We start from the raw sequence: 19,280 nt of genomic DNA, 5'->3' as shown, positions 1-19,280 counted from the left end.
GTTCAGTCCAAGAGCAGACTGCATGATGAGTGAAGAAGTCTCCAACAATTCTAAAATATCATCACAGGACCTGCTGAGCTGCCACACCTATTATTATATTATCTCTTAATATTGTTCAAATGAAGATCAAATGTCCAGATGTTTAAATGTGTTCAGAAAGACAAAGGGATTTGTGGGGTGTCGTCATTTTTGTCCACATGACTGCAGCCCATCTATTCGCCAGCCGCCCTCTACCCTGTTGATTACAGCTCTCAGTTTCTGACCATAATACCACTGGGTAATATTTTGGTTAATGGACCACTCTCGCTACAGCAGAGCCACTCAATCAAACACACTTTATTTATAAAGCACCTTTCAGACAAATAAAACTAAAATTCAAGGTGGTTCACAGGTGATTGATAAAAGTAAGAATTCAAAAATAAGAATAAAATTTTATATCTAATATAAAAATAAAAGGTGAATAATAAACCAAGTCAATCAAACAAAAAATGAATAATAAAATAAAATAGTAAACAAAATAAAAATAGCAGAAAATATAAACATTTGATAAAATACAAATCAAAGTATATAATTATGTATAATAAGACTAAGAGAACATTTATGGGGAAAAGAACACTACTGAATAAACAGGGTTTTGATTGTGCCTAAAGATTTTAATATTTTAAGCTTCTCTCACATCAGTTGGAAGGTTGTTCCAGCATTTTGAAGCATAGTGGCTAAAAGCAGCATCACCAAAGTTTTTTGGTTTTCTTTGTGGAACGACTAAAAGAGAGGACCTGGAGGATCTGAGGGACCTTCCTGGTTCATAAGCTGGAAGGATTTCAGTGAGGTAGTCTGGTGCAAGAGCATGTAGTGCTTTATAAACTAAAAAAAAAAATGTAAAATCAATACGAAAACAAAAAGATCAGTGTAAAAATGTAAACCATTTAAACTAGGTGTAATGTGTGCTCTCCTTTTGGTCTTAGTTTTTGAATGAATTGTAGCTGGTGTGTTGTAGCTTTTGGTAGGCCAGGAAGGAGAGCGTTACAATAGTCCAACCTGCTAGTTTAGTTTTTAGTTTTTCAGTGTTGCTCAGGGAGAGAAAAGGCCTCATTTTGGAGATGTTCTTCAAATGATAAAAAGCTGTTTTGCAAATGAGCCTTGAAATTAAACTCAGAATCCAAAATGACTTGGGTTAAGTCCAGGCATATTTAGTTTGGGGGTCAGTTTCTCTGTCTGAGTATTTGAGCCTGACATGGTCGTGGGTGTCATGCTAATTGGAGTGTGTCAAACACAGAGGTGTTGCTGGGGTTCATGTCGGTGTCAGTTCTCAGTTAGAAGTGGTCTAACAGCCAACAGTCTAGTCAGCGAAGATCGGCTCTGTGGTCAAAAACCAACTACCAAGGGCTAGAGTGTTTATTTTTACTGTGCATTGGTATATGGGTGGAGATTTTTAATCAGTGGCTTTTAAGAGTACAGCACAGTACTACATGTGATGCTACCAGTGTCGTGGCACATCCTATCCCCCCAGACACATCCTATCCCCCGACTGTTCCATTGGTTAAAATCGTGTACGTGATTAATTGCCCATCTCCATCTGGCTGTCATACTTATATGCCAGGTTAAAATTTACAGAAATATATTTACTGATCATTACTGAGAAGTTTTTTATCTCGATAAAGCATCGCTATTTATCTTTATTTATTAAATCTGAATCACTTATTAGCAAGTTTAGCGATATAATATTGTTGTTGCTATCCTGGCATATAAAGCTGATACTAACAGGTAAAGCTAGCTAGCTATCGTGAAATAATAAAAATAATAAATAAAAAATAATATAATAATAATAAAATAATAAAGCCACTTCCACTAGATAAAACACACTGTGAAGGGAGGGGGGGGCAAGCAACTCAGCTGGCTAACCAGTGGCATTCTAGCTAATACAATCGAAGGGGGATCGGCTCGACAGGCTAACTAGCAGCATGATAGCTAATACAGTCGATGGGGTGGAACAGCTCGGCTGGCTAACAAGTACCATGTTATCGGCTTCAGTTCTAAATGGTCCTTCTGTAAGATGACGTCCAAGGGGATAGGATGTGTCTGGGGGGAGATGAAGTGTCACCACACCGGCAACACATATGGCACTGTCCTCTAGAAATGGACGACCCACCACTTTCTTGACTATATGCAGTAACCACCTTGGCGCCCAAGGAGCAATTGGGGGATACGGTGTCTTGTTCAAGAGCATCTCAACCCACTTCTTCCTGGTCTAGGGAGTCAAACCGGTGACCTCCCCACAAACCCGAGGCTAATGAGTCTGAATATTGATCAAAACACCTTTAGTGGGAAGAATATTCCCCTGATATGGGTAGAATCCAGCATGCCAAGAGCAATAAGATGTCAAGGTGACATCTAGTTCACACCTACTGCTGTGATATCATTTTTACTTCCAAAACAACCAATCAGAATTGACAGCTTGAGTGCTCCCAAGTGTTGCAACAGCCTTACCAACGTTGTTCCAATCATCAAGAAACCACGGGTTCAATCCACAGCGATGGCACAGCCATCTGAGGCTGGGAGTCCTTGGCTGGCCTTATTCTCTCTGGGTGGGTCTCATCAATGGCTCTCTCTCCCACCCCCCGCATCACTCAGCATGATGCTAGCCAGTATGGGCACCTGGTAGCTGACGTTAGTATTCTCCTCCAAGTGTGTTCAGCTTCTCCTCTCACTGCTCATCACTGCTGTCAAAATGGATTACACTAAAGGAAATGTCAGTGTCTACATTGCTATCCGGTTTCCCAAGCTAGCCATACAAGTGACTCTATCTCTTGGCTTGGATCTTCCCGGGTCTGCCACCAGAGTTATTCTACACCGCATGCTCAGATGTTTTACTGGCCCTCCACTGGAGTTACTCTACATCGAGGCTTGGGCGGTTTCTCGGCCCGTCGCTGGCTCTAAATCATGGCTGTGATGTTTCCACTGTTGAGATCCTTGATAAACGTTTGGAAGTTCTTCAGTTTAGGAACTGTGGAGGAACCTCTTAAGATGCTTTGAGGAACCTTCAACCTTTCTTATTCTTCTAACAATTTTTTCTTGAAGGTTCCACAAAGCCCCTTAAGAGGTTCCTCCACAGTTTCAAACTAAAGAACCTCCAAAAGTTCCTCAAGGATCAGATTGGCGTCTCTTCATCTCAGTTCGGAGCCCTCCCATACAGTACTTTGTGGCTCTGAATCATTCTCAGAGTGGGATTTCCCCAAACTCAAAATGACTCTTGTCAGTGCTTTTGCTGCTACTGTAAAGTGTGCCTGAGTTTGACCAAGTGTGTGTTTAGATATTACACTAAGTATTTATCTTGTTTTTATTGTCTGTGGTTATTCTGTGGCCAAACAAGAAGCCCATAGTCAAAAGAGCCAAAAGGCAGGATGAGAATATTCTACAAACATCATTATTGCGACGTTAATTTTCTTTCATCGACCATGTAAAATCTCATAAGCTCCAACACCATCTTTCATGAGTAGGCTTATACTTATTCCAGTTCTAGAGCATTTATCTCCATTAGTCGACCCTATTGAGTGTGAAGTGAAGTGCATAATCATTGCTCAATAAGTAAGAAACATCATTATACTCATGAGTGGGCAGTATTTCCTACCGATGTCTCGCTCTGATCTAGTTGATCAGGGTCGGCACTCATCCAGGCATATTTAAATGAATGGAGTATTGGCTATATTAAGCATGATCCACTTCCAGCCCTTGGCACCACATAAAAGCATTGTTTTAATCACGAAAACAAAATCACGGAAATGATGTTCAAAACCGAGAGAAAGCAAGACACAATGTATCTGCTATGTAAATATGATTAAAATGAAAAAAAAGATAACTGATTGTGTGTCATTACGTACATATCAAAAATGAAGTGATTTATTGTAGTATTTAGGTAAGTGAAAGCCAAGCGAGTCCAGAATATCCAGTGTTCTCAGATATGAGGCGTTATCCTCTAAACTTGTGCAATTTGAGCCTCAGGAACACAATCTGTGCTGTGGTGTTAAGCCTGTTAGCTAACTTATCAAAGCCTAGATAACCAGCTACGAGTCCAATCACAGCATCTAGTCTCTCATTTTGCAGGAAACTCTTATAGTAAGAGGAATCTCTTTCTTCTAATAACCTTTCCTGAAAGCATCTTAAGAGATTCTTCCACAGTCTGAAACTGAAGAGCACCCAAAAGGTTCCGCTCTACATCTCAGTTCTCTCAGATATGAGGTTTTATTCTCTAAACACGGCCTGTGCTGTGGTACTGAGTCTGTTAGCTAACTTATGTAAGGCCTAGATAGCCGGCTACGAGTCTAAACATGGCAGAACCTGTCTCTCATTTTGCCTTTCTGTTACTCCCAACACCAGTCGCTCAATGTCGCTCGTTCAGGTTTAGTTTAGTTCAGTTAGTCAACAGCAGCCGCACTGAGCTGTCTGATACTCAGTGTATCTGTTGTCAAGCTAGCTACGGAAAGGCAGGCTACTCGAGTTGGCAACACCATGGGAAAAAAACGTAAATGCAGGACTATCTATACTACTTGTACTACTGTAGTAGCTTATGCTACTCCCCACCGCCCTGTAATACCGTGGTAATAGTTAATAGCAACAATATGATGGTATGAAAAAAGTGAATATCGTCCAAACAAATCTTAAACCACAAACACTGTTGTTCCTTCTCCTTCAAAAGCAAAATCCACGTACATAAAACCGAGCTGTAAACCGGGACAAATCCAAACCCTAACCCATGCCCTCATTATTTACATACACCCGTCTAGTTAGGTAGCTGGATGCTAAATCGACTGTTGCTTTAGAGGAATGTGGAAGCAAGGCTGGAAACAGGCACTGGAGCATTTGGGGCAGGCAATCAATCAGCTACAATTTCTGAAGCTAACTAACCTCACATCGTGCAAAATGGTTCCAGAAAGGATGGCGACATGCAGTAAGACCTGTGAATAACTACGAAAAATAAGAGTGCTTTGGAAAACCCAAGCCAGATACTCAACGTAATCGGATTAGACTGGATCAAAACGGACATTCCTAATATATTCGCATCAAGCAAGTTTAAGCCCAAGTTTTGGTGTTTCCATAATTAGAAACAGAAGCAACCGTGATATTTTCACAGAATGAAGAGGTTTCTAATTAAAGGAGGCCGCCGCTGTTGATGCAAACAATAAGTCAAAGCCGTGGATACAAAATAAAAAACCATGACCTTCTGCAATAAAGTACTCAGACATGAGCTCAACTCAACGCTCCCTTGTTAGTCTTAACACTTTAGGTCCTAGAGTCATTACAAACTTCTATTACCAAAGAATAGCCCCGGGAGTTTGTACAGACGTCCCTGTAGTTACTGAATAATACACTTTAGTGTGTAATAAGCCTTTGCTGTGTTAAGGGGTTAATGCTGATACCTCGGTCCCACCGGCTTGCTTTTTATTTGGAGCATTGCATAACGGAACAATGACGCTCATTCAAGAGGGGATTTCAGGGAGAGGATTTCGGGGTGCAGAGAAAGGGAATTTCTAACCATCATTTGACTGTTGTATCAAAGTTTCGCAAATATCGCTTAGCAATGGGTTGTGCTGAGTGTGTGCTTGTTTGGATTTGATGCCTATATCAACCTGAGTGTGAGAGCAAAGCAGAGACAAGAGCAGCAGAATAGGAGGCCATGAAAAGGAGGAATAAGAATAAGACTCCCAGTGTGATGTCTGGGGGATTATGGGAGCATGCGAAAATGAGGTTTGTGTCGTATCAGACATTGAGGAAGAGAAAGAGAGCCTATGCAAAATAGCACCATCAATGCCAGAGAACTACTTAATCTCATTCATAATTTAAAGCGCCTAATTAGCATACCAAGTTGGAACCTCTCGAGTCAACAAACCTCCGTGCACCCCTTTCATTTTTTTTCCTCTAGATATTCCGCTATCCCGCCATCCGCTATCCTTCTGTTCCCTGCTTCTCTTCGTTCTGAATGACTCCGCACACCTTTTTCATTACTCTCTACTGCTGATCTCTGTACCTCTCGTCAGCATCCGTCTTTCTTCCTCCTCCCGCCTCTTCCAGAGATCCTCCTCCGCAGCTATCCCACAAGAGCCCTCCTCGCCCTCACCTCCTCCCCTATCTCCGTCTTTCTTTCTCTTCCCCTCTGCCGTCCCCCCCACCTTTTTTTTTAAACCACTGCGCCGTTTTCTATTCTTTTTCTGCTCTGTCGCTTCCAATCCTTCAAGGCCTCCCTCCGACGAATCGTTAATGGCACCCTACCGAGAGGGGAAAGGCCTGGAGATGGAGATACCAGGATCCCTGAAAATAAAGACTTCAGCCTTCCCTTCTCTCTCTTTTACAAATTTACTCCCTTTCCTTTCCCTTTGTGTGCCTAGATGGCTTGCAGCACGGAAAGAGTGGCCGTACAGGGTACGCCAGTGAGCCCTGTCAGGCAAGGAGGAAGCAGTAAACCACTCTCCAAAAAACAGTAGCAACAGGGCCTATTATAGTGACTGTTACCCTTGTCAAACCTCTCTGACAGGTTGGAAAAAAAACTCCTAGGTTATGTAAACACAACAGCAGCGGCGGGTTAGGCAAGTAAGAGTGCGAAGGAGAGACGAGATAAAAGACGCGAGAGGGGAAACGTCAGCCTGGAGACCACGGGAAAATGTCTTTTTATCAAAGGCTCCGCTATCAAAGGCACCCGACACAAAAGAGCAGTGCATAAACAGACCCATTAAATATTAACGGACCGTAGTGGGGCTGGACTCCATCGAGTGGGATGAGGATTATGACGTGATTACATAAAGCAGGGGTTCTCCCCAATTAAGCACTCCAGCACATCAAAGAACACCTAATGCATTCCACGGGGTGAGGTGGCAACTGATTGCATGGAAATGTATGCCATAAGAATACAATAATCTGCTCTCCACCCAGAACACATCAGAGCAAGAACGCAACGATAATACCGCAGTTTGAATATATTATTCAGCACATTATGTAATTATGGAAATAATAAGGATTCATTATAGATCGGAGAAAACAGCTTGTAGATTTTTGGTGAAGGGTCTGTTTATAGTCATTGGGTCAAAGGGAGGGTAAACAGAGAGGAAACTTGGATTCCACCGTGGCATCTGGTTAGAGAAGGACTGTACTTTACAATGGGATATGAGTGACATCCCCATTCAATGTCAAGAAAGTCTTGCCCAATCTTTCCGACGAAGAAAAGTGGGGGCTTGTCCGGGATGCTAAATGTTCTGTGTAACAAATGGGCATTTAAGAGCTGGTGTTGTTTTCTGTTTGGGAAAGTAAAAGCTAGAACATTAGCACCACTGACAGGTGAAATGAATAACATTATCTTGTTACAATGGCACCTGTCAAGAGCTCTACATAATGCAAAGCAAGTGAACAGTCAATTCTTGAAGTCGCTGTTTGGGAAACAGGAAAAATGGACGTGTGACTTTAACAAGGGCCAAATTGTGATGGCTAGAAGGTAAAGTAAAAGGGTAAGAGCATTCTCCAAAACATCAGGCAGGTCTTGTAGGGTGTTCCTGGTATGCCGTGGTCAGTTCCCACCACAACTGGTCCAAAGAAAAGACAATCTGTGAACTAGAATAAAGGATCATGGATGCCCAAGGCTCACTAATGCGATTCATGAAGCCTCACCTTAGAACCTACAGAATGCAAAGGTCCGTTACCACAGGTACCACAGATACCACAGGACATCTTTAGAGGTCTTGTGGAGTCCATACCTCAACAGATCAGAGCTGTTTTGGCAGCACAAGGGGAACTTGCACAGTATTAAGCAGGTGGTTTTAATGTTATGGATGACTAGTGTATATCGCTACAACATTGTTGGTGTATTGTTGCTAATCAGAAGATTCGAGCTTCAGGTAAGGCTTGGCTTGACCCACCATCCTTCGAGACGCATGAAGCATCCAGACTTTTTTTTCTGCCCTGGCACCAAAGTAGTGTAATGTACTTTCCCTGGATGTCCGAACGGCAGAGTGTAGTACATTAAGTATAGTGTGTCTAGGTATCCATACTGACTTTTTTATTTGGCAGCATCTAAGCTTGAGTTATCTTATGGATTCTAGCCGATAAAAACTAGCCAAGGGTATTTTCTGAGTAAACAGCAAAGCGCTTTTGTAAGTCGCTCTGGATAAAAGCTTCTGCTAAATGCCTTCACTGGAACTGGAAATGCAAATAAGGCTATGAACAGGTCAACAAGCTGTCTAGCTAGACGTTTAGCAGGTTCACTAAATTGAACTAAATCCCTTAAAGACGACAACTCTGTCAGGCAACCCAATGAAAAAGATTAAGCACCTGCTTAGGGTTTCTGATTTCCAAATGAGGTTCTCCTTGATGTCCTGATCTGTGGCCATGGCTGACCTTCTGGCTGTGCTCTCGAACAAACAACTCACTTTGATCGCCCCAAGTATGGCTGTGTTTTTTTTAAGCTTTCTAAGTATTAATCCTTCTTCATGATGCCATCTACTTTTTGAAGTGCACCCGTTCTTTTTCCCCCCAAATCTGCCCCACAACACAACATGACGCCATCAACCTCATGCTTCACAGCTAGAATAGTGTTTTTTGGATCAAACGCCTCAAACATTCCTTGTTTGTTTCTTCTGACCAGAGAACACTCCTCCAGGTCTTTGTCCTGGTGATCAAATGCGTTTGACTGGTGTCCTGGTGATCAAAGAGTTTTAATGCTAGTTCTTTTTGCACAGCAGCCTTTCAGGCAATGGTGATGCAGCACCCTCTTAATGGTGGGAGTGGACACTTGCACAGTTGCTCGTGGTGCCCTTAGTAGTTTGGAAATTGCTCCAGGAACCAGACTTGAGGAGGTCCATAGTTTTCCTTTTGAGCTTTTGGCTGAGGTGCTTGACTCTTCCCTGTCTTTTTTGGTCCTTCTGACTAGAGAACACTCCTCCAAAAGACTTGGTCTTTGTCCAGGAGATCATCTTCAGACTTTAGTCTTGGTGTAGAGGCTTTTTCTTTGCACTGCAGCCAGGCGATGGTGATTTTAAGGAGGAACCAGACTTGAAGATCCACACTTTTGAGCTGAGTTGCTTGACTCTTCTTCTTCTTCTTTTTTTGGTTCTTCAGACCAGAGAACACTCCTCAAAAAGACTAGATCTTTGTGCCGGTGATCACATCCATATTTATGCACTGCTTTTCAGGCCATGCGGGAGCATAACCAAGTGGTCAAAGTGTGTTTTAGCCATTTACCAAACACACAAATCCCTTTGCTTGTGCTGCATGAGGTCATGGTATTGCACAGTGGTGGTTGTACATATGCAGGCAACACTACTTCATCTGGAATTTGAGGCTAGAAGGTACTGTATGTGAATGAGAGAACCGTTCACTGTGTCCAGCACTTTGGAGAGGAGGCTAAAAGGTCTAGCCACTCAGAGAAGCCATTTGAAGTATAGAGAGAAAATCTATATGAGGAGAGAGAGAGAGAGAGAGAGAGAGGGAGAAAGTACTTCTCTGCACTTAATACCACTAATCAAAACCTGAGAGATGAGCTTCCCATATTGACCTGTAAATCACTGCACTGTAGCAAACCGCTGACTTCAAAGGGAGTCACGGAGACACGGAAAGACAGGTGGGTGAGAAACAGATAGAGGGAGAGGAGGCAAAGACCCAGAGAGAAAGGGGCATGTGGGAAGCAGAAGGGGACAGGGTTTATATAAATCATAAGTTGTCTACACTTCAAACACGGCCCAGAATTCAAAGGGTGCCGGGCACATGTCGGCAGCCCGCCCTAGAGACTCTATAAGCTTGAGAGGAGTGGCAGTGCAACCCTGACTCTCCCTCTCTCTCTCTCTCTGCTTGGCACATCACCCAGTGCCTGCCTGCCTGCCTGCTCTGCCTGCCAGAACTCAGGTCACTACCTCAAGCAACCTGGCTTGCCCATCAGGGGCTGTGGTGAGCCAGTGAGCATTCATGCACCGCTGCGAATATATCATCCTCAGTGCAGCATTCGAGGAGGTGAAAATAAACAGGCATTTTTTTTATCAGCTTTATGAATCCAAGTGGTGTTTACTGTGCTTTCAAGGCCTACAAATTAAAGAGCAGAAATGTAAAAAAAAAAATAATAATAATAATGTCAGTATCATAGTATTACATCAGACTACGGCATAATAATAAAATAGGCACCAAAATGAGGCATTAGGGCTAGTAAAAATGAGTGTTGCATCTATACCGGTACCGTGTCAGCATCTGCACCGATACTGGCACAGTATCGGTACCGGAAATAGAGAGCACCAATACCATGAAGCTCCCTGGCACTCTACTTTCTTTTTTTTTTTTTTACATATAACATTTTTGTTTGCAAACTTTGTTATGAAATCAAACATATAAACAACCAATAACAGCCAGTCATAAATAGTTATTACATTTAAACAGACATTTAATGGACATTACATTAGCACTGCATTAGCAACTGTACTAGTGTCCAAATCCACCATTAAAAAGCCAGTCTGAGCTCAGCGAATAATCACTAGAACAAAGAACTAGCCTACTGGACGAGTGTTCTCTGGTCAAAAACAACAAAACAAGCTGTCTGGCCATAATCATCAGCGCTCTGTCTTCATTAAACAGCAGCATCATGATGAGGGGGGGGGGGTTGCTTGGAAAGGGATGGGTGCACTTCAGAAAGGAGATGAAGTCATGAAGACTGAGGATCATTTACAAATACTGAAGCAACACCTCAAGGCAAAAGCCAGAAGCTGACACTGATTTGCACATGGGTCCTCCTGCAGGACAATAATCCCAAGCATTCCTCCACAGCTGTAACAAAATGGCTTAAGGACAGCAAGGCCTGACCTAACCCCCTTAGAAAATGTGGGTTCAAGCAAGAAGGCCAACAACCTTGACTGAATTATACAAGCTGAACGTCTCGGTGACTTTTCCAAGCACAGAGCTCTTCAAGGTTCTTCCGGTTCTTTAGGTCGAGGAGGCTCACACAAGCTGTAGAGACTTCCACAACACACAATCTTCCTATTTAAGCCTAAATATCCACTTCCAAAAACTTCAGTGTACTTTGTAGATATTAAGACTATTTAGATACTAGAAATAGATTCTACATTGTTGTTAATTATCCTACATAGGAAACATCCTAATGAGCATAAAAAGCCCTAAAACAAGGTGGTGGTAATGGTGGGGTAATGGGGACCCAAAGCTTGTTCTCATTTTGCCAAATGCGCCTCTATCATCTTCATCTACCGACTGAATAATTAGCCATCTCTGGAGGGATCTACTGGAGGATAACCCAAAGTTGACAACCAATGCTGCCGACCTGGAGGGACTCCAGCACGCAGAGCGCATGTTACTGTACAAGCAAGGACAATGACTCGCACTACTTTACTCACTTAGGCTACAGATGACGCTCCCCGACGGCAAAAACAGATGGTTGCAGTCAGCTTCTGCCTGCCGAGGAGACTAACCCCAGTGCTGAGGCCACAGAGTTTTTTTTTTTCCAGGAGGATAAACACTTCTAGACTTGAAGGCTAGATTAGAATGACGCAGGGGAAATAAACATGCCTGTAACATCTATGCAGTCAGGGACGTCCCCTGGTCCTCATGGGTTCCCAATTGAATTACCCGAACAAATTTGAGGCTCTGTGTTTTTGGAATACACAAGGCCTTCAATTACTTCAAAGCCCTTCTATTCATTCAGGCCTCAGTCTTCATAGCTAGCAAGGGAAAAAGCTTTGGGAAAGAGACTATGCTTCCTACATCCCCCATCTCACTGCGGAACACAGACGTTAGGCTTGTAGACTATCAGACGGGATGACATCCACCCTGTAGTCATAGAGGCAAGGAGATCAAACGTGCCGTATTAAAAATGGTCACCAAATTCAACGCATTGGTGCCGAAGCACCCCACCGGCTTCCATTCAAGCATGATGCAGTGTCCCCGGACAGGCACGAAACAGAGAAGACATGAAATTCTTTAAAGCTACGAGTCATTCAATTTCGATGGGCTGTCAAACATGTTTAAGTTAACCTGTGTTTTTTTTCCAGGAGTCTACAAGACAGGGACTGGGGACGATGTCAAATATCCTGTTTTCCAGAAGCACATGATGATAACTCTTCCCCTGTCAACAATCGTCAAGAAGGTTCAGCATCCATTATCTACGGTCTGAAATTGTAGCAGAAAAGCAGTACTCTCAAAACGGCTCAGAGCGGGGTTTGGGGCTATTCCGATCAAACTTCACGTGGGACATCAATCTCCAACAGATGCACCCCTTAACGCGGCAAAGGCTTATTACACACTTAGGCGAAGTGCTCAGTAACTACAGGGACATTTGTACGAACTGGTGGGGCTATTCTTTGGTGATGGAAGTTTGTAATAACACTTGTTTAAGGGATTGACTAAGCTAAGCGTGATGGTGTGACCTTTCCCCTTTCCTTTCTAAACAACGTGCAGTTTCACTTAAATGGAAGGCCGCTACTAGAGTTTGGCGGTATCTCCTTTATTTTATTCCATCATACTGTCTCACACTGGGCCAAAGAAAACATCAGAGCCTCTAAATCAAGTAACTCAGACAGTGGGCCACTGAAACATGCAACATCCAGAGTTACTCTGCATTGCAACATGCGCTGTAATGGAGAGTAACTCCGGCAGTTGGTAGTACTGGGCGATATCCACTTTTGTCTTAAAATAGGATCACGGTATACTGTATTACCGTGGGTGTAGATGGTTCTATGTTTTTGTGGCTACCGTACAATCAATCAAATACAGTTTTAAGTTTTTACAGTTTGCTCACAGGGTCACAGACTAACTGAACACTGTGCACAAAAGCTGGTTAGCCTTAGCTTAGTTAGCAGGTACACAGTCTGCTCACCACAGAGCAAATTCAAGTCTGGCTGACAGAAAGCCCACGTACAAATATTCAGACCAGAATGACTCAGATCGAGTGACTGCTGCTGAATAGACCAAACACTAAAATTTCAATTGAAGTTTTTCCTGTGGTTTTGGATGTGTAGCCACTCGCTAAGCTAACCTTTGCTTAGCTAGCTCAGCTACGACTCCACAGAGTATCAGAGTACTCAGTGCAGTTGCTGTTGACTGAGTACAGAGCTACTGACACTAGTGTTGACGATGAAAGCTTGTGTTTGAGGGAGTGAATGTGATATGAGAGACTTGTAGCCAGCTATCTAGGCTTAGATAAGTTAGCTAGCAGGCTAAACGCCACAGCACAGGCCATGTTCAAGCTAACTGGGGCTCAAATCTCATGCGTTTAGAGGATAAAGCCTCATATCTGAGTGAATGGTCTTAGAAGTGTTTTCCACTGTTTTCAGGCACATTTTGTAGGCTGCTTATCCAGGTTTGCTTGCTCTCCCTTTTAATCGAACTTAGCATGTTGTTAAACTCTTAACTACGGTGGGCTTGGGTTTTCCCCAGCTGTTTTCAGAGCATGACCTCACCAATCAGTGAGCTCCCACAGCGCCTCCCACCCTGTGGCTCTCTTAAATGTATATAGGGTAAGAGCTTATTTGGCCATGTACTAGATCAGCAGTCAGCAGTCCCAGTGGCTCAGGGATATCATGCACTACCTTAAACAGAAACCACCTTCCTTATCAATTTCCAAAATGGATAAAAAGTTTCGACCATACTTTCAAAAGGTAGGATGATTAACTGATTATGGATAAAAGCCTACCCTTTAACAAAAAGAGCCAGTCAGATTGCTGGTTAAGGATAAAGTCCCGCCCTTCAACAAAGAGAGCCAGTCAGCTTAAAAAAGGACACATTTCGCTGTACGGTCCACACTGTACAGTGACAAATACGTGCACCTTTACCTTTACCCTTTAACAAAGAGAGCCAGTCAGATTGCTGGTTACGGATAAAGTCCCGCCCTTTAACAAAGAGAGCCAGTCAGCTTGCTGGTTACGGATAAAGTCCCGCCCTTTAACAAAGAGAGCCAGTCAGATTGCTGGTTAAGGATAAAGTCCCGCCCTTCAACAAAGAGAGCCAGTCAGCTTGCTAGTTATGGATAAAGTCCCGCCCTTCAACAAAGAGAGCCAGTCAGATTGCTGGTTACGGATAAAGGTCCACCCTTTAACAAAGAGAGCCAGTCAGCTTGCTGGTTAAGGATAAAGTCCCGCCCTTCAACAAAGAGAGCCAGTCAGATTGCTGATTACGGATAAAGTCCTGCCCTGCAACAAAGAGAGCCAGTCCGCTTGCTGGTTACGGATAAAGGCCCACCCTTCAACAAAGAGATCCAGTCAGATTGCTGGTTAAGGATAAAGTCCCGCCCTTCAACAAAGTGAGCCAGTCAGATTGCTGCTTAAGGATAAAGTCCCGCCCTTTAACAAAGAGAGCCAGTCAGATTGCTGGTTAAGGATAAAGGCCCACCCTTCAACAAAGAGAGCCAGTCAGCTTGCTGGTTACGGATAAAGGCCCACCCTTCAACAAAAAGAGCCAGTCAGCTTGCTTGCAGAATTGAAAAATGATGGCAAAAGTGATTAAGAGAAATTTTTGATTTAAATATTAAATAAACAGAGTTTTACTGATCCTTCAAATTAGCAGGAAAGTTAATTTAAAAAGTTTGAATAAGGTATTCATCTGTTTTGTCTACATTGTTAGTTAACGAACAACCTCAAGCTAAATTTTAAAGCTGATAGCTATATGAGTAGCGAGGAGCGAATAATTGATTGTTTTAATAATTTATATATTACCACAGAAACTATAGAAATCATCATTTATTGCAGCCCTACTTCCCATATAAATGTTCCATCATAAAATTAGAAGAACATACAGATAGTTGAAACTGTATTTTAGGATAGCAAAAACGTTTTTAAACTTTGCTTCAACATAGGGCTGGGCGAAATGGTAAAAACACTGTCACGATACTGAGACAGTAATTATTCCTATGTAACTGAATGAAGTGCAGCAAATTCTGAGTAAAAACTATGGTATGTGTTACTGAATAGGCTAGCAATTTTTTTAATCTTGACGCCCTTGGTGCATTTTGTCTGCATGGCAAAATATCACAATAAATACAGCATAAATATTGTGAGATATCATTTTTACCATATCGCCCAGCCCTAACAGCAAGTACTAAGATACAACAGTCAAAAATCCCTAGCTGCTTTCCAGCAAGATCCTAACATACGGCTACATGTTAAACCATTACCAGGGCATTTTGCCCTTCTGTCCATACCAAAGCAGAATTTCCGAAATTCGGTTTCCCTCTCTGACAGCCGGGTGGTTTCTGTGTGGTCAGTAGGTCAGCTTTGGTCAACTGTGGTTATAGATTACTTTAGCTTTGCTTTACCATTTGAGGCAAAAAATAACTCCATAGAAATGCAAAGTTCTTGTAGAATCACCTAACCACCCACCACAGCAGCCCTTAGACTGCCGAGTTAGATTTGTTGTTATTGTGTCCCTGCACTGAGTTCCTGAGTTTCACACTGAGTAAAATGGTGTTGCTCTATGAGCAACACAGGAGCTCTGTTGCTACGCCATTGATAAAAGATATTTTGTACTTTAGAAATATGAATCAAAACTGTAATTCACAGTTCTGTACAGGGGGTCCATTGTCCTGTTGGGTTTTCCTGCTTTTTCCTACACACACAGTTCACCACAGGAAGGACGTTTTAATGAGTAGTTTACTGATGGAATCAGAATGGGTGTAGGTGCAGCATGCAAGACCATGCAAAAAGAAGAAAGAAAAGACAATCAAGAATCGACTCGAATTAAAATCAGGAGACTTATTTTAACCATACACTAGAAAAGACTTTGAAAAGACTCTGAAAATATGTGTAAAGGACCGCAGACTGACTTTTTCTCACATCTAAAGACAACTTATAATTAGAGATTTGACTCGGAATCACACAGACTCAAGAGACTCAACTCTGACTTGCATCCCAGAGACTCAAGACCTAGGTCAAACTCACATTGAAAACCACAAGAAAGAACTCAGACTAACCTGTGAGACCACAGACCTGTGATTGGGCCAACCCCCCTCCCCCTTAAAGACCATGTATTTGACTCAGATTTGCTCCCATAGACTTGACTAAAACTCACACCCAGAGATTCGAGAGCTAACTCAACCTTACACCTCAGAGACTCAAGACTCAACTCAGACCCGCCAGAGGTCACAGAGATTTGCCTTGTGAATTACACTGAGAGACTCAACTCTGACCTGCACCCCAGAGATTCGAGACCCAAGACAAACTCACACCCAAAGACTCAAGAATCAACTCGGACTCACACCCCACAGGCCTCCCTTAAAGACTAGGTATTTGACTCTGATTTGCACCCAAAGGCTTTACTTAAACTCACACCCCAGACCCTCTAGACTCAACTCAAACTCGCACCCCAGACCCTCTAGACTAAACTCAGACTCGCACCCCAGACCCTCTAGACTCAACTCAGACTCGCCCCCCAGAGACCTGTGATTGGGCCCCCTCCCCCTTAAAGACCATGTATTTACCTCAGATTTGCTCCCATAGACTTGACTGAAACTCACACCCAGAGATTCGAGAGCTAACTCAACCTTACACCTCAGAGACTCAAGACTCAACTCAGACCCGCCAGAGGTCACAGAGATTTGCCTTGTGAATTACACTGAGAGACTCAACTCTGACCTGCACCCCAGAGATTCGAGACCCAAGACAAACTCACACCCAAAGACTCAAGAATCAACTCGTACTCACACCCCACAGACCTCCCTTAAAGACTAGGTATTTGACTCAGATTTGCACCCACAGGCTTTACTCAAACTCACACCCCAATACAATCCCATTGCATTAATGGTGTATCTACCGAACAGCAATTCCCCAAGACCTAGTCCAGACCTAACCTTACGCCACACCGCATTAGGGTAAGAGGACAGTGATGTGCATCGCAGCAGTTGTCCTGGAAGGCTTGGTCTTAACCAAACTACTCTTCATGACCAAACTAGCAGGGCACACGGGTCGCTTGACAGAGTGAAGGCTTTCCCGGGTGTGTGTGCGGCGTTAGCGCATGAGAGATGGCCATCATGTCACTCGCTGTAGCAATCACTGCCTCTAATCGGACCATTATTAGACAGGGAAGCGCGAGGCGAGCCACCAGAGGGAGCGGGGACGCAGTGGAACGAGATAAATAATTGAAGGGTTGGAAAAGGCAACAATCGGCACGTCAAAACCATGCCAGTTCCCTCCGTCCTTTCCAGTCTCTCTCCCTTTTTTATCCCCTTTCTTTCTTCTCTCTCAATTCCCTCATTTTCAGCACAAGCCTCCTCCTCCCCGAAAACCATGCTTTCATCCCAAAGCACCAGCCCACCCCCTCCACCATCCCTTTCCTCTAGCATCATTCCACTGCTCTCCACTGAGGGGGTACTGGCATGTGGGTGCCACAAAGTGTGTGTGGGCGGGTGCGGGCAGAGAGGGTATATGACAAGAAGCTTTCCGAGCAATATTTTTTCCATAGCGTGGCCTGGGGCTCTGCTCTGACGTCTGGGCATTGTGTGTGTGTGTGTATTTCAGTAGTTAGCTGTCACCGGCGGTGGGCAGGCACCCTTGACACACACACACAGACAACAACAGTGGCAGCACACGCACACATACACGCTGCCCCCTTGGGGACTAGGAGCAAAGAGTGGCAGACGCTAAGGCTTGAACCCAGTCTGTACATATCAAACAGACTGCCTGTATACATATGTGTGTGTATGTGTGTGTATCACAAAAGTACACCCAAATGTGACTTTGCTGTACTTGGCAAAAAACAAAAAAAAATCCCATCACCTAAGTACTGAGAATGCAAAATTGAAATTCATGTAATGCAAAACAGAGAGGGCGGAAGGAATGCAAAGATGAGAGAGAGTGATAGGGGGAGAGATAGAGGGGGGGGTGCAGAAAGAGCTGATGATGGAAAAGAAAATGGAGCAGAGTGGGGGAGGGGGGAGACACTAATAGAGATGGACAGACAGTCAGAAAAGGAGGAGTGCAAGAGCAAGAACGAGACAGAAAGAGAAACAGCAGCCCTATTCAAGCTGGACTGGGTTATCAGGGGGACTGGGTAATACGATTTATACACTCCTTCTCAGCAATGAAACTCTAGCTTCCGGACAGGACTAAAATGATGGCAGGACAAGGGAGTTTCAAGTGGGTTGTATTTTCTACTACGCACACACACAAAGAATACAAAGACAAGCCAAGACAATGAACAGCTTTCCTAGTATCCTTCAAACAAGGCTAGAGATGCAAAAAAGTAAGTGCACCCTTTGGAAATGACCTGGATTTCTCCACTGAATACTAATCATTATTAATCTGATCTCAGATCCCATTATCTAAGTCACAATTGTAGGCTAAGACAGCCTAACTAAACTAATACAATACAAAGAGTTGTACCTTTCAGTGCAGGTTAGAAAAAGTAAGTGAACCCTTACATTTAATAACCCGTAGACCCGCCTTTAGCAACCATCCACCACCAACCTGCACTAAATCCAAGGTTTCTGTAGCTGCAAATACTGGACAATTCCTCCCTGCAGATGTCTCTCAGTCTCTAATCAACATTTCTGGGATGCTCCCTCCACCATGCTTCACAGTTGAGATTAGGTTGTGCAGTGTTAAAGGTATAAGATCCTTGAGGAACTTTTGGAAGTTCTTCAGTTTGAAAGTTTGGAGGAACCTCTTAGGGTGCCTTGGGGAACCTTTTTCTTCTAGAAAACCTTGAAGGCTCCTCAAAGTTCCTCCACAGCTTCAAATTAAAAAACCTCCAAAAGTTTCTCAAGGATCTAATACTTTTAACGCTGTATGTGGAACATCCAGGTGGTCTTGGTCTGGCAAAGTACCTGTAAAACCCACACTTTCAATCTCATCTCCTTAACTGAAATACCTCCCAAGAGCCAAGTAGCTCTTGGAGAAGTCATTAACTTTTAAGTTCACTTACTTTTTCTAGCCTGCACCATGGATGTTTACCCAATGTGCTCAACAAAAGACAATGAACAGAAGTTTACTGTTTCATCTGATTCGTCTTGGTAAGGCACGTGGGTGACCCCGCCCAGTGGAGAGGAGTGGAACGATGCTAGAGGAAAGGTATGGTGAAGGGTGTGAGGGTGTTACATACTGTAGATCACCACAAACTATTTTACTAGCCATCCATGCAGAAATCCAGATATTTACAAGTAAGTGTTTTCAATGACGTTGTCTTGCAACTGTATGTGTCATCGCTGGTTGTGCTTAATCTCAGAGCAGCATTTAACACCACAGATCACACTACCCTTCTAGTCAGGGTCACAGGAACAGTCCTATCTAGGGTTCAGATCACACCTGACTGATTCCTATCAGTTT

At 43.4% G+C, this 19,280-nt stretch overlaps 1 protein-coding gene across 2 annotated transcripts in view; it reads right to left on the bottom strand.

Moving 5' to 3' along the window:
• carmil3 (capping protein regulator and myosin 1 linker 3) overlaps positions 1–19,280 on the bottom strand; it is a 113,127-nt gene that overhangs the window by 81,749 nt on the left and 12,098 nt on the right. The window lies entirely within an intron of this gene.

This window comes from Salminus brasiliensis, chromosome 9 (genome assembly GCF_030463535.1).
Source record: "Salminus brasiliensis chromosome 9, fSalBra1.hap2, whole genome shotgun sequence".
In the NCBI taxonomy this organism is placed as follows: domain Eukaryota; kingdom Metazoa; phylum Chordata; class Actinopteri; order Characiformes; family Bryconidae; genus Salminus; species Salminus brasiliensis.
The sequence above is the reverse complement of the archived record's forward strand: the minus strand, read 5'-3'. Positions and strand labels throughout refer to the sequence as shown.